The sequence below is a fragment of the Borostomias antarcticus genome (genome assembly GCF_949987555.1).
Source record: "Borostomias antarcticus genome assembly, chromosome: 14".
NCBI classification, from domain to species: Eukaryota; Metazoa; Chordata; class Actinopteri; order Stomiiformes; family Stomiidae; genus Borostomias; species Borostomias antarcticus.
The window spans coordinates 26,335,963-26,350,157 of record NC_140247.1 but is presented as its reverse complement, the minus strand read 5'-3'; positions in this window follow the sequence as shown (position 1 = coordinate 26,350,157).

Below are 14,195 nucleotides of genomic sequence, written 5' to 3'. Positions count from 1 at the left end.
CACCATTGAGAAGGAGGCGCTTGCCATTAAATGGGCCCTTCAGCAGTTGAGGTATTACCTCCTAGGTAGGCGTTTCACGCTGATAACGGACCATGCCCCCCTCCGCTGGCTTAGCGTGGCGAAAGACACTAACCCCCGTATAACCCGGTGGTTCCTCAGCCTGCAGGAGTTTCACTTCCAGGTCCAGCACCGGCCCGGCAGGGACCATGCCAATGCGGACGCCCTCTCCAGGAGGGCGGCGTCCTACTGGGCTCTCTACGGAGACCCCGGCTTGGATCTGAGGGGGGGGGTGTGTGGCATTCCCCCGCCGGTGGGACGTCGCGGGCCTGCCACGGGAGCCTGCAAGACTCGGGTAGGCACCCGGTCGCGGCCACTTCAGCACCGTGGAGAGCGTCACGCTGGGACAGGCACACCTTGCCCTCCACTTCAGAAACCTGGACAGCGAGGGTCTGTGGTGGAGGGAATCTACAGGCCATTCGCCACACCTGACCCTCATCAGCTCGTCAAGGACCAACCCAGCTACCAGCCAGCTGGGTCCCATCACCTAATCACGCCAAGGAGAGGTGGAAAGGCCAGGCTGGACAGGGAGAAGGAACACAGTGAGTGGTTGAGTTGATGGCATGCAGATGCCCTAGTAGTTTGCACGCTTACGTTACCAATCTTCCTAACACCCTGTTTTTGGCCACCGGCAGGACTAACCCGAGGGATCCACGCTGCCCGGCTGACCCGCCCCACCACCGGGGAATCATCTGTTTGGTTTTGACCTGTTTTTCTGTTTATCGGTGGAATAAATACGCGCCCCGGCGCTAAAGAGTACAGCCCCGACCGGAACTTCCCATTGTTTCCCCTGGGCCTACCACAGCGTGCACATGTGTGCATGCATGTATGTGTGCATGTGTGTGTGTTTAGGTAATTAACTCTGCTGAAGGAAAAGGATCAATAACAAAAGGGAAATGTTACTATGTTATTTTCTGCTGCTAATTGACTTGAAGCATCCAGGACCTTTTGCAAGTTCATTGTTTGGTAGATAACTAGTTCTGAACACATTTGCTTTCATATGAGCAGATACTGCAAGACAAAGCTACTGACAGTACAGGGGAATAACACTTTTCCAGGAAGTGTTTCATTCCAGACAGCTATGAACCTACAACCTCAGTCTTGCAACTCCCATGCTTTCAATAAATTATCACAATGTATGATAGACCATTTTAAAATGGTGCGTTCACTGAAATGTGCTAATGTGAAGTCAAAGTACATTACAGCTAGCATTGTAGTTCCCAGCTAGCATCTACATTTGGGTTATTTTAGCTGCTGCATTATTGTGGCTGCTAACTAGCTTTGTGGCTACATTGGAGCCACTGGTTAAGAGAAAAGAAAACGCACACCGTAGTTTTGGAGAGGTGCTGGTAACAGGTGAAATATTCTGGATAAAGAAACGAGTTTCTTTATCCAGTACATGGGAGCCACAAGCATTGCAGTTAGCTACGTTGCAGAGAAGCTAACTTCCGTCCACAGAATGAGTGCCTTGAGCAAAGCCCTACGCACAACTAACTGCTAATCTTGAGTCGAAGCCAGGTTTTCAGCACCAAGGACAGCTCCCAGTGGCAGGGCACCAGGGAGAGCTGCATTTAGATCCCCTCGCGATTACAACGGGAGGGGGAAACACAGGCTCCCCTTTTTCTGGAATTCAATTAAGGTCTTCACTGCCTGCCGAGAGCACTGGGAGGGCCGCATCCAGAGAGAGAAGGCATACTGCAATAAGACCAAGCAATTAAACATGGACTCTCTCTGGTATTTCTGGATCATTTCAATCCAAGCTTTGCCCATTCCTCCCTCAACACACACGCTGAGCACATGCACAGATAGGCTCAACACACACACTCTCCACAGGGGCTCCACTGGGGCTTTCAGTGGAAGGAAATGCTTTCCTTGTGCCCTCCTAGCAGAGGGCAGAGGGTCTCTCCAACATTGATACACCCTGGGGAAACACTGACCTTTCCACCAACTGGGCTTTCTCACAGAAATTATCCAGCCATTTTCTCACTAGAGCCAATGGTAACATGGCTGAAATAAAAATGGGAGTAAAGAAAACTAGATGTGATGGCATTTAATAAAGCACTGCGAGATTAGGGGACATTGGTTCAGGTTATTGTTGTGTAGAGTGAGAACCCGGCATGAATACAAACCAATTTAAATTCACCTTTTCAATAATATTTGTGTGTGTCTGTGCATAACTTGCTTTCTGCACTTTTTGTATCATCTCTGCTGGGACATTTATTACAAGATTGAATCAGGTTCATAAAATATTCTGGGGAGAGGTCCCTTCAGTTGATTCTTTTCTTCTTTTTTTTTGCCATTAATACAATCTTGTTCTTGCCAATAAGGCGAGCTCAGACGGTCCCTCGTCTGTCAGGTGAATCTAGGATGAGAAACGCCACCAAAAACAGCCCTGGCGTTGCTCTTTATTAAACAGAGTGCCGTTCATAGACAGAGCGTGTCTCCTGACGCAGGGCTGTGCCTGCCTGCCGACTAAGAGGTAAATGTGCCTGCTACCCACGCTCCCTCTACCTGTGTATCACTCGCATTGTTAAAGACACACTCCATTGTTTTTGTTTACATATGCAGTATGTGTCATTTGTAGACTGGTCCATTGTCAACGACAGACGCTAATGGAGCAAACACATCCCTAGACATTTTCACATGCAGATGTGGCCATTTCTTTACAAACTACATTGCACACTACTTTAATTGAGGTACAGGAGTTAGTGATCATATTAAAGTGTGTGCAAGTGACTAATCCATTAGAAACCTTGCAGATGTTTAAGAGGTTCTCTATGTCACTTCATTAAGTGTAGGAAGAGAGGGGTGTTGTTTACTTTTTGACAGGGTGGGAATATGCTTAATAGACAAAGCCTGGAGACAGCTTTTTACTGCACTGGACTGAAGATGACAAAGCAGCAACTACAAGACATTGTCAACAAACCCTTCGGCTTCTGCCGTCTCCCACTCTCTCACCATATCTCTCTCTCATATCTCTCACCATATCTATGCACACACACACACACAGTATCTACCCACATACAGTGCACTCGATATCTCTCCACACACTCAACATTCCTACCACTCTAATGTATGCACTGCCTTTGATCCTCATTGAAATTCATCTTCAGTTCTGGATAATCTATCACTATCTTTGGATCCACTAATGAACGTGTATTCATCTTAGTCACAAAATGCCTGTCTTTTGCTTAATTAAAAGTCTTTTACTATTGTATTAACTTCAAAGTGAGCACAGGAACGTCCCCTAATTGGAGGTACTATTACAATATTTTGTTTTCCTAATTCCTCATGTGTACCGGTGCTGTGGAAATGTACATACTAAAAATAGCATAGAGGTAAACCGGAATGCAGAACTAATGATCACTTTCTTTGTGCTTTGTTTACAAGGATAAAGGCACATTTTCCAGGCGAGTTGGCTTTATTCATCATGTCAAAACACTAACCCACTCAATGGTTCTGTGGTGACCTGTATTGTACCTATGTGGGGGAATTATAATAATAATATTATTATTATTGATAATTATCATTATAGTTATTTGCCGGGTTTCCCAAACGAGTTAAGAAGCACTTAACTCCAAAGTACTTCTTAACTCCCATACAAAGGGTTGCTTAAGAAGGGTTCCTTAAGAAGGTTCTTTATCGGGAAACCTGGCCATTATTATTATTAATAACAACAATAATGCTAATAATAATAATGCTAATAATAATAAGAATAATTTGTATTACAAAGTTATGATACTGTATGTGGTACTCTCTGAAATGTGAAATTAACACGTTTCATCTTAGTGTAGTGACTGTACTACAAACAAAGGGCATTTTCATGTTGGCAAACCTTACCTACAATACCAAGATCTGGATAAGAATAGCTCTCCTACTTACAAAACTCTTCATACCGATGTAACTCTGTGACTGAACCAAGACTCTTTTAGAATTATCCCAGCTACGATCCACTGGGTATGTTTGATCTTTTAGTCAAAGTTGTTCCATATTCCAAGGGTAAATGAAAGGGCAAGCATTGTTTCTCTCTCCCTCACAGGTCTCTCCCTGTCCTCTTCTACACAATCTGAAATAATAAACTATGTTACCAAACGATGGCCATTAAATCCCAGCTCAATTTCTATCTAATGAGCTCAATCAGCACAAGGCCCCTCTGAAGTATGAGCCTGATCACCGTAATTAGGCCTCTGCCATCTAACAGTGATAAAATACACTGGTTAATGGCTTCTCCTGATACAGTCAAACACAAACGACCTGAGATACGTCGTTCAGCCAGCCTACGACGGATCAGCCGCTCACATGCGCTGGTCTCAGGCAGGCTGGACAGGGAGGGGGTTTTCTAATGCAGTATTTGACTCCCATGTATGGACCCTGTGGTTCCTCTGTGAATGCAAACTGAAAGAGCCAGAACAGGTAGTATTAAACACAGTAGTAGCACAGATACATGCACATGGACAGATGGATGCATTGCACGCACATTCTGTACTCTACATTAGCAAAGGTTTCTGAGGGTTTTAGTGGGTATATTTCAACATACTGTACGGCATTTCACTTTTAATGTACATAATATGTCTAAATCATACACTCCACAGGGAACACAATGTTAATTAGGGTCATTGGCAACATGCTGTATCACTTTTGTTTTACATATACAGGAATGAAACAACATCAACAATCACGTTTCTCTTGTCCTCTGGGAAAATACACAGATATAAAATATGTAGTCTCTCCCTCTGGAAATCAGGGACTAGTCCTGAAACAAAGACCTCTGTTTCTCTTTCATTATCAGGTCCCTGGCATGAGGCACTCTAGCATGGTTTATCTACACCTCTGCCCTGAGAGCATGGGATGTGTGTGTGTGTGTGTGTGTGTGTGTGTGTGTCCTGTGTCCATGTTTAGCTCCTAGCCTTCTCAGGGCTCCCTGTTGACTCATTGAATGAAGCAACAGATGAGGAGTCAGTGCCTGGGAATGCTATGCTCCCTAGCTGCTAACTCCCAGGGCTGCTCTGCATTGTTTGTTCACTTTTCCAGAAGTGTCTTCGTTTATAAATATATCATTAGCTCCTTGGCATTGGTATATTTATGTCAGCATTGATAACTTTTCTTCCACTGTTTTCTCCCTGGTTCTCCTCTTGGCAGTCTCATCCCATGAGTCACTAAGGGCAGCATTAGTCAGTGGAAGGAGCCTTTGCATAATGCATACTTGTCTCTTGCTTCACTCCTATTTAAGTTTGTTTGCTGTCTTGAAAACTACTATTTTTAGTGCAAGGGTGGCTAGAGGGACAAACTCTTCATGGAGGATAGCAACATATGAAAGTACTATTATTGAAGAGGTTTTGGGGAATATTACAGAGCATTTTCATATGTTGCTATTCTCCACCGAAAAACATATTTCAATGAACAAAGATCATTTGAGTGAATGTATCTGGTCGTCTGTGGTACAGTACAGAGACAATGTGGGCCACCTCCTTTAAATAGTAGCCTAACATCTGAGAACATGAATATGCCTTTATTGAGGGTAATGGTCTGGGGAGTTTTACTTATGAGTTCAAATGTGAACTATTTTTCACTCTAAAAACTTTAAACATTGTATTTTGTCCAGCTTAGTATAAATGCATGAGGATAATATTGTAGGTCAAAATTGTATGTCTGTTTATAAAGGACTCTTTTCTCTGTCACTGATATTAGATTTGTACATCTGTCTCTCTTTCTCTCTCTCTTGCTCTATTCTCTCTCTTCCTCTCACTCTGTCTCTCTCTCTGTCTCTCTTCTCTCTGGCAGACCTACTAGAAGGTTATTAGCTGATCCATGATCTGACGCTTTCTAGTTGACACATTGAGCCGAGTCATCTCCCTCTCCCTCTCTAGGGTTCTGAAGCTTTACAGGGAACCTGTGCTCTGACAGAAGGATGACAGGACCCCACTTAGAGTCCGAGCCTGTGAATAAAAGAGCATAGGAAACCAGGCCGAACCCCAACACAATGCTCTCTCTATTTCTATTTTAAAGTGCTAGTCGTTCTTTTCCGGCTCCCTTTGATCTGCTCAGTTAAAAGGCCCTGTCCTCTTCAGCGTTGTCTGGTGGATGTCTAAAGAGACAGGGTTCTTGGCCTCACTCTGATGTATACTGTCGTGTGTGTGTGCGTGTGTATGTGTGTGTGTGTATAGTCGTCTGAACATCATTGTCTGAGCAGCCCACATCCTGGCCGCCCTCTATTTTTAACCCACCTCCAAATCACATCAGCCTCAGACAGGTGTTCTGTTGGACTCCTCGTCAAAATTAGACCCATGATATAGCTGACAATAAAGTTGAGGGTCATTTGTCATTTGTGTTGGTTTATTGTTGTGCTAGATCTGCCAGGTGTCAGCCAGTAACCCAATATGGTGGTGAATCTAGCCTAGTACACCTTACTGGTGCTGACATGTGAACATAGCTTGGAGGCTTTCCCAAGTTGCACCTGTATCACCTGTTTATGCTGTCATTTGGGGAATAGCTGAAAAGACCTCTGCAGTTACCAGAAATAACGTGTCCACAGATTTGAATTACATATCAGTGATTGAATTAAACAAGATGCATTGGACTCATTTGAAACATCTGCCAGTTTCCACAAAATATGAGAAGAGCAGATAATGTAGCTCTCTCACAGCGAAAGGGAGAACTTGTGTTACTTTAAGTCATTTTGTTGGAGCTGGATGTCAGTGTGTCCTCCATAATCCACACTGAAGCTTATCCCCATTCGGCTGCGTATGTGCGTGTGTGCGTGTGTGCTGTAGGTGAGTGTGTTTGTCTGTGTGTCAAGTATTAGAGCACATTTATCTGCACAGGAGGGGAGTGTGCAGTGATTTATTCATACAGTTAGACTGTTTTATTTTTCTCCTTTACCAGAGCGGTGTGTACACCTGTTCACCGTAACTCTGCCGTGACTCTGAGCGGCAGCTGGCAGCTGGCGGAGCAGCCCTGTACATGGGTCTGGGGAGGTGCTAGACAAGAGCAGCATAGTACAGCAGCAATAACTATGCATTTACATCAGTATAATGGGGGAGATGGTGGGACAATGCAGATCCCACCACCTCCCCCAGATCGCCCAGGAACAGCCTCTATGGGACGTGGGCGTTTGGAAACGGCAGCGCCCTGCTGCACTATCACTTTCCAGAGATATAGCTGCCTGCACCTGCGGGCGAACCCTGACCATCTGGAGGTGGAACGGAGGGGAGGGAAGACTACTTACCATAAACAGATATGGCTGCACCGAGCCCTCCACATGTGGGTGTGAGGGAAGGGAGCTAGGGGATACTTCAGATACAGTAGTATTGAGTTTGGGGCTTTTACATGATGTGCCTCACATACTTGATTTTGGTGATTCAACACAATTTCTTTGGTTTTAGTTGTATACGTTCTTTGTTTTATTGTCTGTCATAATGGTAAATTGGTATAAAAGATTAACAAAAAAAATAAGCATCAGAGATAATTAAACCCTGGCCATGGGGGTGAGGAGATCAGGAGAGATTGTGCAGCTATTAACAATCATTTCCAGCAGCTCTCCACAGAGAGATAGCTGCATGGCTAAACCCACCAAAACACTCAGGCCACTGAGATCAGCTGTACATGTGTCTACATACGGCTGAACGAGGCGGTTCAGAGCCACATGTTCATGGTCTAGGGTTTAAGAGTGGGAGAGGCTGGACTAAACTCCCAGTCGGACACATACTAACACATTCATCCTATATAGCACAACCTAAGGGAACTGTCACAACCAGCAGTCACAACAATGTATTGTTTTCAGAATGACCTCAGAATTCAATCTATTCCTAATCCTGAATGTACCAAACTGTAGTGGTGCTGTCCCATTCTTCAGTGTGTTCCTACTCAGTAAAAACAGAGACATTGCTGTATATAGATCCAAGTGAACCCAGCTTGTTTCTTATTTACTCAAGTATTGATTATAGTTCTGGCATTGGGTCAAACTCAGCCTGGGCCTGAAGACTGTCTGCATTGTGTTGTATTGAGGCTCTTGCAGTATATGTGTAGAAAGAAAAGGCCCAGCTCACTTTATTCTATACTCCAGTGACTTATTGAAATATACCAACCCCAAAAAATGTTTTTTTTCTATCAGGTATGGGATTGATTTTATTTCAGAGAGGAGGATCAAGCCAAGTGGAAATTGTACTGATATGAAAAACAAATTAATAAAGTGGTGTATACACAAGTACAGTAAATGCTCAAAATAATTTAATGTGTAACACTAGTAACTGTTTTCTAACTCTAAAATGACCCACTTTGTCTAGAATATTCTCTTTGAAGTTCTCTTCCTTTGAAGAAGCCTGACACCTTTGAAATTACCTTTGCATAAATTGGTGCACACTTGCATAATGTGTTTGACACCCACCTTAAACATTAACATATAATACATTTGTGTAACTTTCGTTCGTACGTTTGTGTGGTACATGCATGTTTTCTCTGCTGCTGTTTAACGGTTCAAGCCCAACAAATGTACAATTTGTTAAATGATTGTGATTTGAATTTCAAACAATAGTTGATAAGTTGACTGTCAGAGGTATCATGCATTGTTTGTGTGAACCACACATTAGATCTCTCACAGTTGGGTGCCAAGGATGAAAGATGCACACATGGTGGAGCTGTGAAGACTATGATCTAGCCTGTATCTCTTTTCCATTGGGGAGGATGACAGTCAGACTCAACAACTGATCTTTTGCAGGGCATGTATGAGAGAGCTCCTCAAGGAAGATCATGTATGCTTTAAAGCCTGGCGAGTATGTTGAATAAGTGCCCTCTGGATAGATACAGATTCGCCCTGCTGATATGGTGTCTTGCTTTATAGTTCTAGTGTAGACAGACCTGTTATAGGCCTCTAAAATAAGTCTTCAGAGCCACTCTTCATGCATGCTGTGACAAATGGAGTTATTTGATGGTGCTAAGGCCTGCTGGGCTCTCCACAAGCAAACTAAGGGTGTATATTAAAGGGTGACTTAGAAGTTAAATATATAATACACAATCATACACACAACCCAATACAAAACTGTACACACAAATACACACACACACACACACACACACACACACATTCACAAGCACAAATACAATACAAAACACATCTATCCCCCTCTTTGTATGATTCGTATCCCAAGGCGTCAGCCTCCTGAGTTCCATAAAGGCACATGCACTTTGCATACCTCCAACACCTTCCCCTCACGTGTAACATAATTACTCTATACAAGCATCTGAACCTGTTGGTTGCAGACTCCGACGGATGTGGACAGGTACAATATGTGATAAATTGGCATTCATTAAACCCCATTTGGCCGGCGGTCAGTATTCAGTACATGATGCAACTGACCTAGACATTTAATTAAATCCCCAATTAAAGTCCCCTGTTGTTCCTCTGTGGGGGACAGCTGAGATAAGAATCTGAATGCGTGGCCCAGAATGCATCAGTGTTGCAGCACAGCACACTCTTGGCTATCTGTCTCCTGAGCCCCAGACACAGACAGTAAATATAACCTTTGTTGGCTGACTCACACACACACACACACACACACACACAGAGAGAGAGAGAGAGAGAGAGAGAGAGAGAGAGAGAGAGAGAGATAATCAGCATAATGTCTCTCTCAGTGGTTCCAATGGATTTAGCAGCATCTCCTCAGCACATGCTGGTCCTCTGTCAAAGCCCTTCACTGCATAACACAGATATTCATTCATACCAAGTGACAGGTGGTTTCTGCTTCTTATGAATCTGATGAAATTGCATATTTCCTCAGATCAGTGTGAGTTTCAATTTGAAGAGGCCTTAGTGTGGAGCCATGTTAACTGTGGGATTGTAATCTAGAGAAAACGAATGAATGCTTAGCTCTACGTGTAAATTGGGAGATTAGGATTGGCGGGTCTGTGGCTGACAACAGGACAAAACCTCCAGACCGGGTCGTATATTATGAAAACTAGTGTTCACTTTCTATGATCCATTTGCCAATTAATCTAGATAGAAATTTTTAAAATTTAAAACGAGCAAATTTAATTCGGTCAAATTGAACTAGGATTAGGCAGTGAAAGTAGGATTTGAGAGAACAATGGTGTGTGAACAATGTGACAAAACTAAACAGCTGATGGTTTGATCGTCTCCTCCTCTTTCTTCTTTTTAGATCTTCTCTCTACCAGTTATACTGGGTGAACAGTGTCTGTGCACTCCTTCATTTGTTTGTTAACCCTGAGGGGCTACCTTCTAGCTATGCATTATGTTTAAAATGATAAATCGGACGACTGTTATTTTAATGGATGTTAGCTCCAGGAGTATCTTAGGGGAACAACTGCCTGAGATGCAGAACTACAAGTGAGGTTAATAAGTACAGGACTGCCTGAGGTGCAGAGCTACGAGTGAGGTTCTCTCATGGTTTTAGACAACCGTTGTAATGATGGTGACTTTGACGCCTCTTGCCTTGTTGAGGCTGAGTAAAAGGTTTACAAATAGTCAGGAAAGTGTTTATTTGGTCAACTGTATTCACATTAGAGCACATCTACACACCTGCACACCTACAGTAGGCCTACACATGTTGCGGGTGTGGTTAGGGAACAAACTCTTGTGAAGAGCTCTGGTCAAGACTTGTGTGTGACCTTTTTGGTCTGAGGGTCAAAGCTTGGGCTTAACTAGCAGAAAATAGGGTTTTTGATCCAACAGGTACACACACACACACACACACACACACACACAAACAGAAACAGTACTGTACAAAGTACTGTATCCACACAAGGAGTTTTGTAGTGGCACTTAAAAAAAAGATAAACAAACATAAACAGTTAATAATATTTGATCTCAGTTATGATTATTTGATAAACCTCAACTTGCAAAATTAAATGTTTGACATTAAATCTATTTTCCAATCAGCGATGTGTCAGCCCATCTCAGGTAATTGGGATTACGTCTCCATACTGCATGTATTATATATTGGTAGTGTTTACAGAGATAAAATCATTCACGCTGGCTCATCGCTGTACCTCTCCAGGGGTCACGGTAATGGCAGTGGAAACCTGGATGGGTGTCTGAAGCCCCCTTTGATCAGCCATGATCTCTAACCCCCATGATTTGTTCATCTTTTTTACGATGATCACCTCTAGCCGATCTAACGCCACGGGTAACTGTCCGCACACTGAGAAGGCTCGCTCGGCTTCTACAGACGTTGACTGAATAGTGCCAAGAGCCGCATAGAGCAGCTGCAGATTTTTCGGGCGCACTGGTGTTGCCCTGAAGAGCGCAAATTCCTCTTACAGGATATTCTGCAGGTCATTCCCACACTTCTCCTTCGGCTCAGGACTTTTCATGCACGCATTGATTGCTTGCTGCAGTTCAGCCTGCAGGTTCAGGGTGGTTTGACTCTGTTCCGGTTGATTCCGTTCCCTGATCTGGTGGTGGTTGGACTTGGGAAGGCTCCTCAGTGGCAACAACAAGTCGCTCGAACAGACTGAGTGCCGTCTTCAGTAGCATAGATCTGGAGGGCATAGCGAAGAGCTCATCTCCGACCGGGATTGACTATCACCGGGTTGTGGAGATACCTAGAATAGGCTATATAATGCTATATATATATCATTAACCTGTATAAGCAGGCTATTGGTAGGCTTATTGTTGTCATTGTATTATTAGATCATGGTTAATATGCAACAGAAATTATAATAGGCTAGCCTACATTATTATTATTATTATTATTAGCCTACGTGAGACAGTGACACTGCACACTATGCAGTACATGTTTGCCTCTGATCCACCGCTGTAGTTGGCTAATGCCTCTGATCCACCGCTGTAGTTGGCTAATGCCTCTGATCCACCGCTGTAGTAGGGCTTAATCTAACCGGTGCTTCTTTTTCTTTCAATCTGCGCGCATAACTTTAAAAAATAAAATAAACATAGCTCATATGCCCACTTATCTAAGAATAAAATAATACATTTCACACAATATATTGAGTGTTTATAAATTGTTTTAGGCTACTAATGCACAATGGTTACATTTAAATTTCCAGCCCAAAAAAACAACCTCCTGGAAGGGGGTCCCGATGCCATTTCCCGGGAGAGAAATGACAGGTGCCCTACCCGGGATTCCCGCCTGAAACACTATTCAAAACCCACCACAGTACTGCAACTTGTTGATAAAATCATGGTGATTTGTAACAAAGTTACACAAAACAGAAAACCTTTGTGCTCTGCCTCACACTCCATCAGCCTCAGGCAGCTGCTCTGGACAAAGGCTAAAAACAACAGGCTGGGAGGCAATACTGCGCAGAAGAAGCTCCCTGAGAGAGAGAGAGTATACGCTACTAAAGCTAGTACCCTACCCTGTATCAACACACAGGTCTCTGCAAACAGTCGTATAGTGTGGGTGTGTGCAAGAGAGAATTGGGGAAGTAGTGAAGGTAGGTAACTAAAGGGAAGAGGGAATAAAAACACCACAAAGCCTGGCCATCCCTCCGATCTGTCCATCTATCTCTCCTTCTCTCCTCTTCCCACAAATGATTAATTGAGCAGTATTGCAACCAAGGCCATCCTTTTGTCTTGTGTGTGTTGTCGTGTGTGTGTCTGTGTGTGTTTTAGGTAATAATAGAGTGCCTATGGGGAAGCAGGAAGATAAAACCTACATTGGGACCTTAAATCAGAAAAAAAGAACGGTAGTGAATGTGAGAAAAATAATTTCTTGATCCCGATTGAATTGTGCCATGACCATCAGATATGTGTATCAAATTTAAAACATACATTTTACTCATCTCAGTTACTCATCTCAGTTAATTCGCAAATTAGCTAACATTGGCCAGCTAACATTACTCTCGTTAAACACTTACCAAAACCTTATAATGCCAATCTCGTATACCAGCTCTTACAGAACTAATTCTCCTTTTGCATAGGTGCAGCTCTCAACATGGCCAACTCTCAACATGGCCAGACTAATTCACCTCTTTTAATAGTTTTAAACTCATTCTGGAATAACTGCTTTACAGTATTATGACAAACTGTGACTTTTTTGACTTACAAAAGTATGGTTGGTTGATTGGCAAACATATGTGTATGGTCATGGCACAATTCTAATGGGATCAATAAATTATTTCTTTATCGCCGTTGACCGTACATATTTTTTTTTCCGAAATAAGGTCCCATGGGACAGCTCTTCTTGCTTCCGCTTAGGCATTATATATGGTTCAATTGCCACTATTTAACCTGACATTTGAATTCCAAGGGGAGAATTGGGTGCTTTTCACACAAGTGCTTGGCCAGGTTTGTTGCGTTTCCCGTTTTGACCTGAAACAAGATGGACTTGTTGTTGACTTTGCCATCTTCGTCAGGCTGTAAACCAAAATAATCCCACATCTTACTATGGTTGATTTTTCTTGGTGAAAGTTCAACCGGTGGAAGTATGGCATCACTGCTGGGACAAAAAGGAAATGTCAATTGCGTTACTTGCTATACCCTGGCCTGTATACTTGCTGCACAGTTTCAAAGTGTGTTTCATGCTTTCGATAGAATCGAAGGCAAACAAATGTTATATTGAAAGAATCGCAGGATTTTGGTATTGCAATTCTGTCGAAGTTTCAATGTATTGTGCAACCCTAGTAGCAGGTGAATTTAGCGAGCCCAAACATGAAAGTGTTAACCGTTAGCTAGGCTGCAGCCTGTTAGCTAGCTGGGTCACGTAGGCAGAAAGTGAGAGACATGCCCAGCGTCGTTCAAGCAGGTTTTGTCTTCATTTCGTATGTTTAAAATGTGTGTAGCCTACTTTCTTTGAGCATATTTGTTATAAGGAACACACTACAGTATGTACAATCTTATCAAGTGAATTTAGCTAGCTCAAATGTGAAAGTGTTAACAAGTAGCTAGCTAGGCTGCCATATGCTAGCTACAGTAGCTTGGGTCACGTAGGTAGAACATGATATTTATTTATTTATTTAATAGTTTAAAATTCAGAGACAATGCACATTAAGGAACATTTCTGTAAATATGCAGGTTTAGCCAAATTGGCTAATTTCCAACCATAGTCTCTGGGGCAGATGGCATGAGCACTACAATGATTAAAATACATTAAAATACATTATAACATTATATACATAATAAAAAATAATACATAATTACATAAAAAACATAAAAAAAAAACATT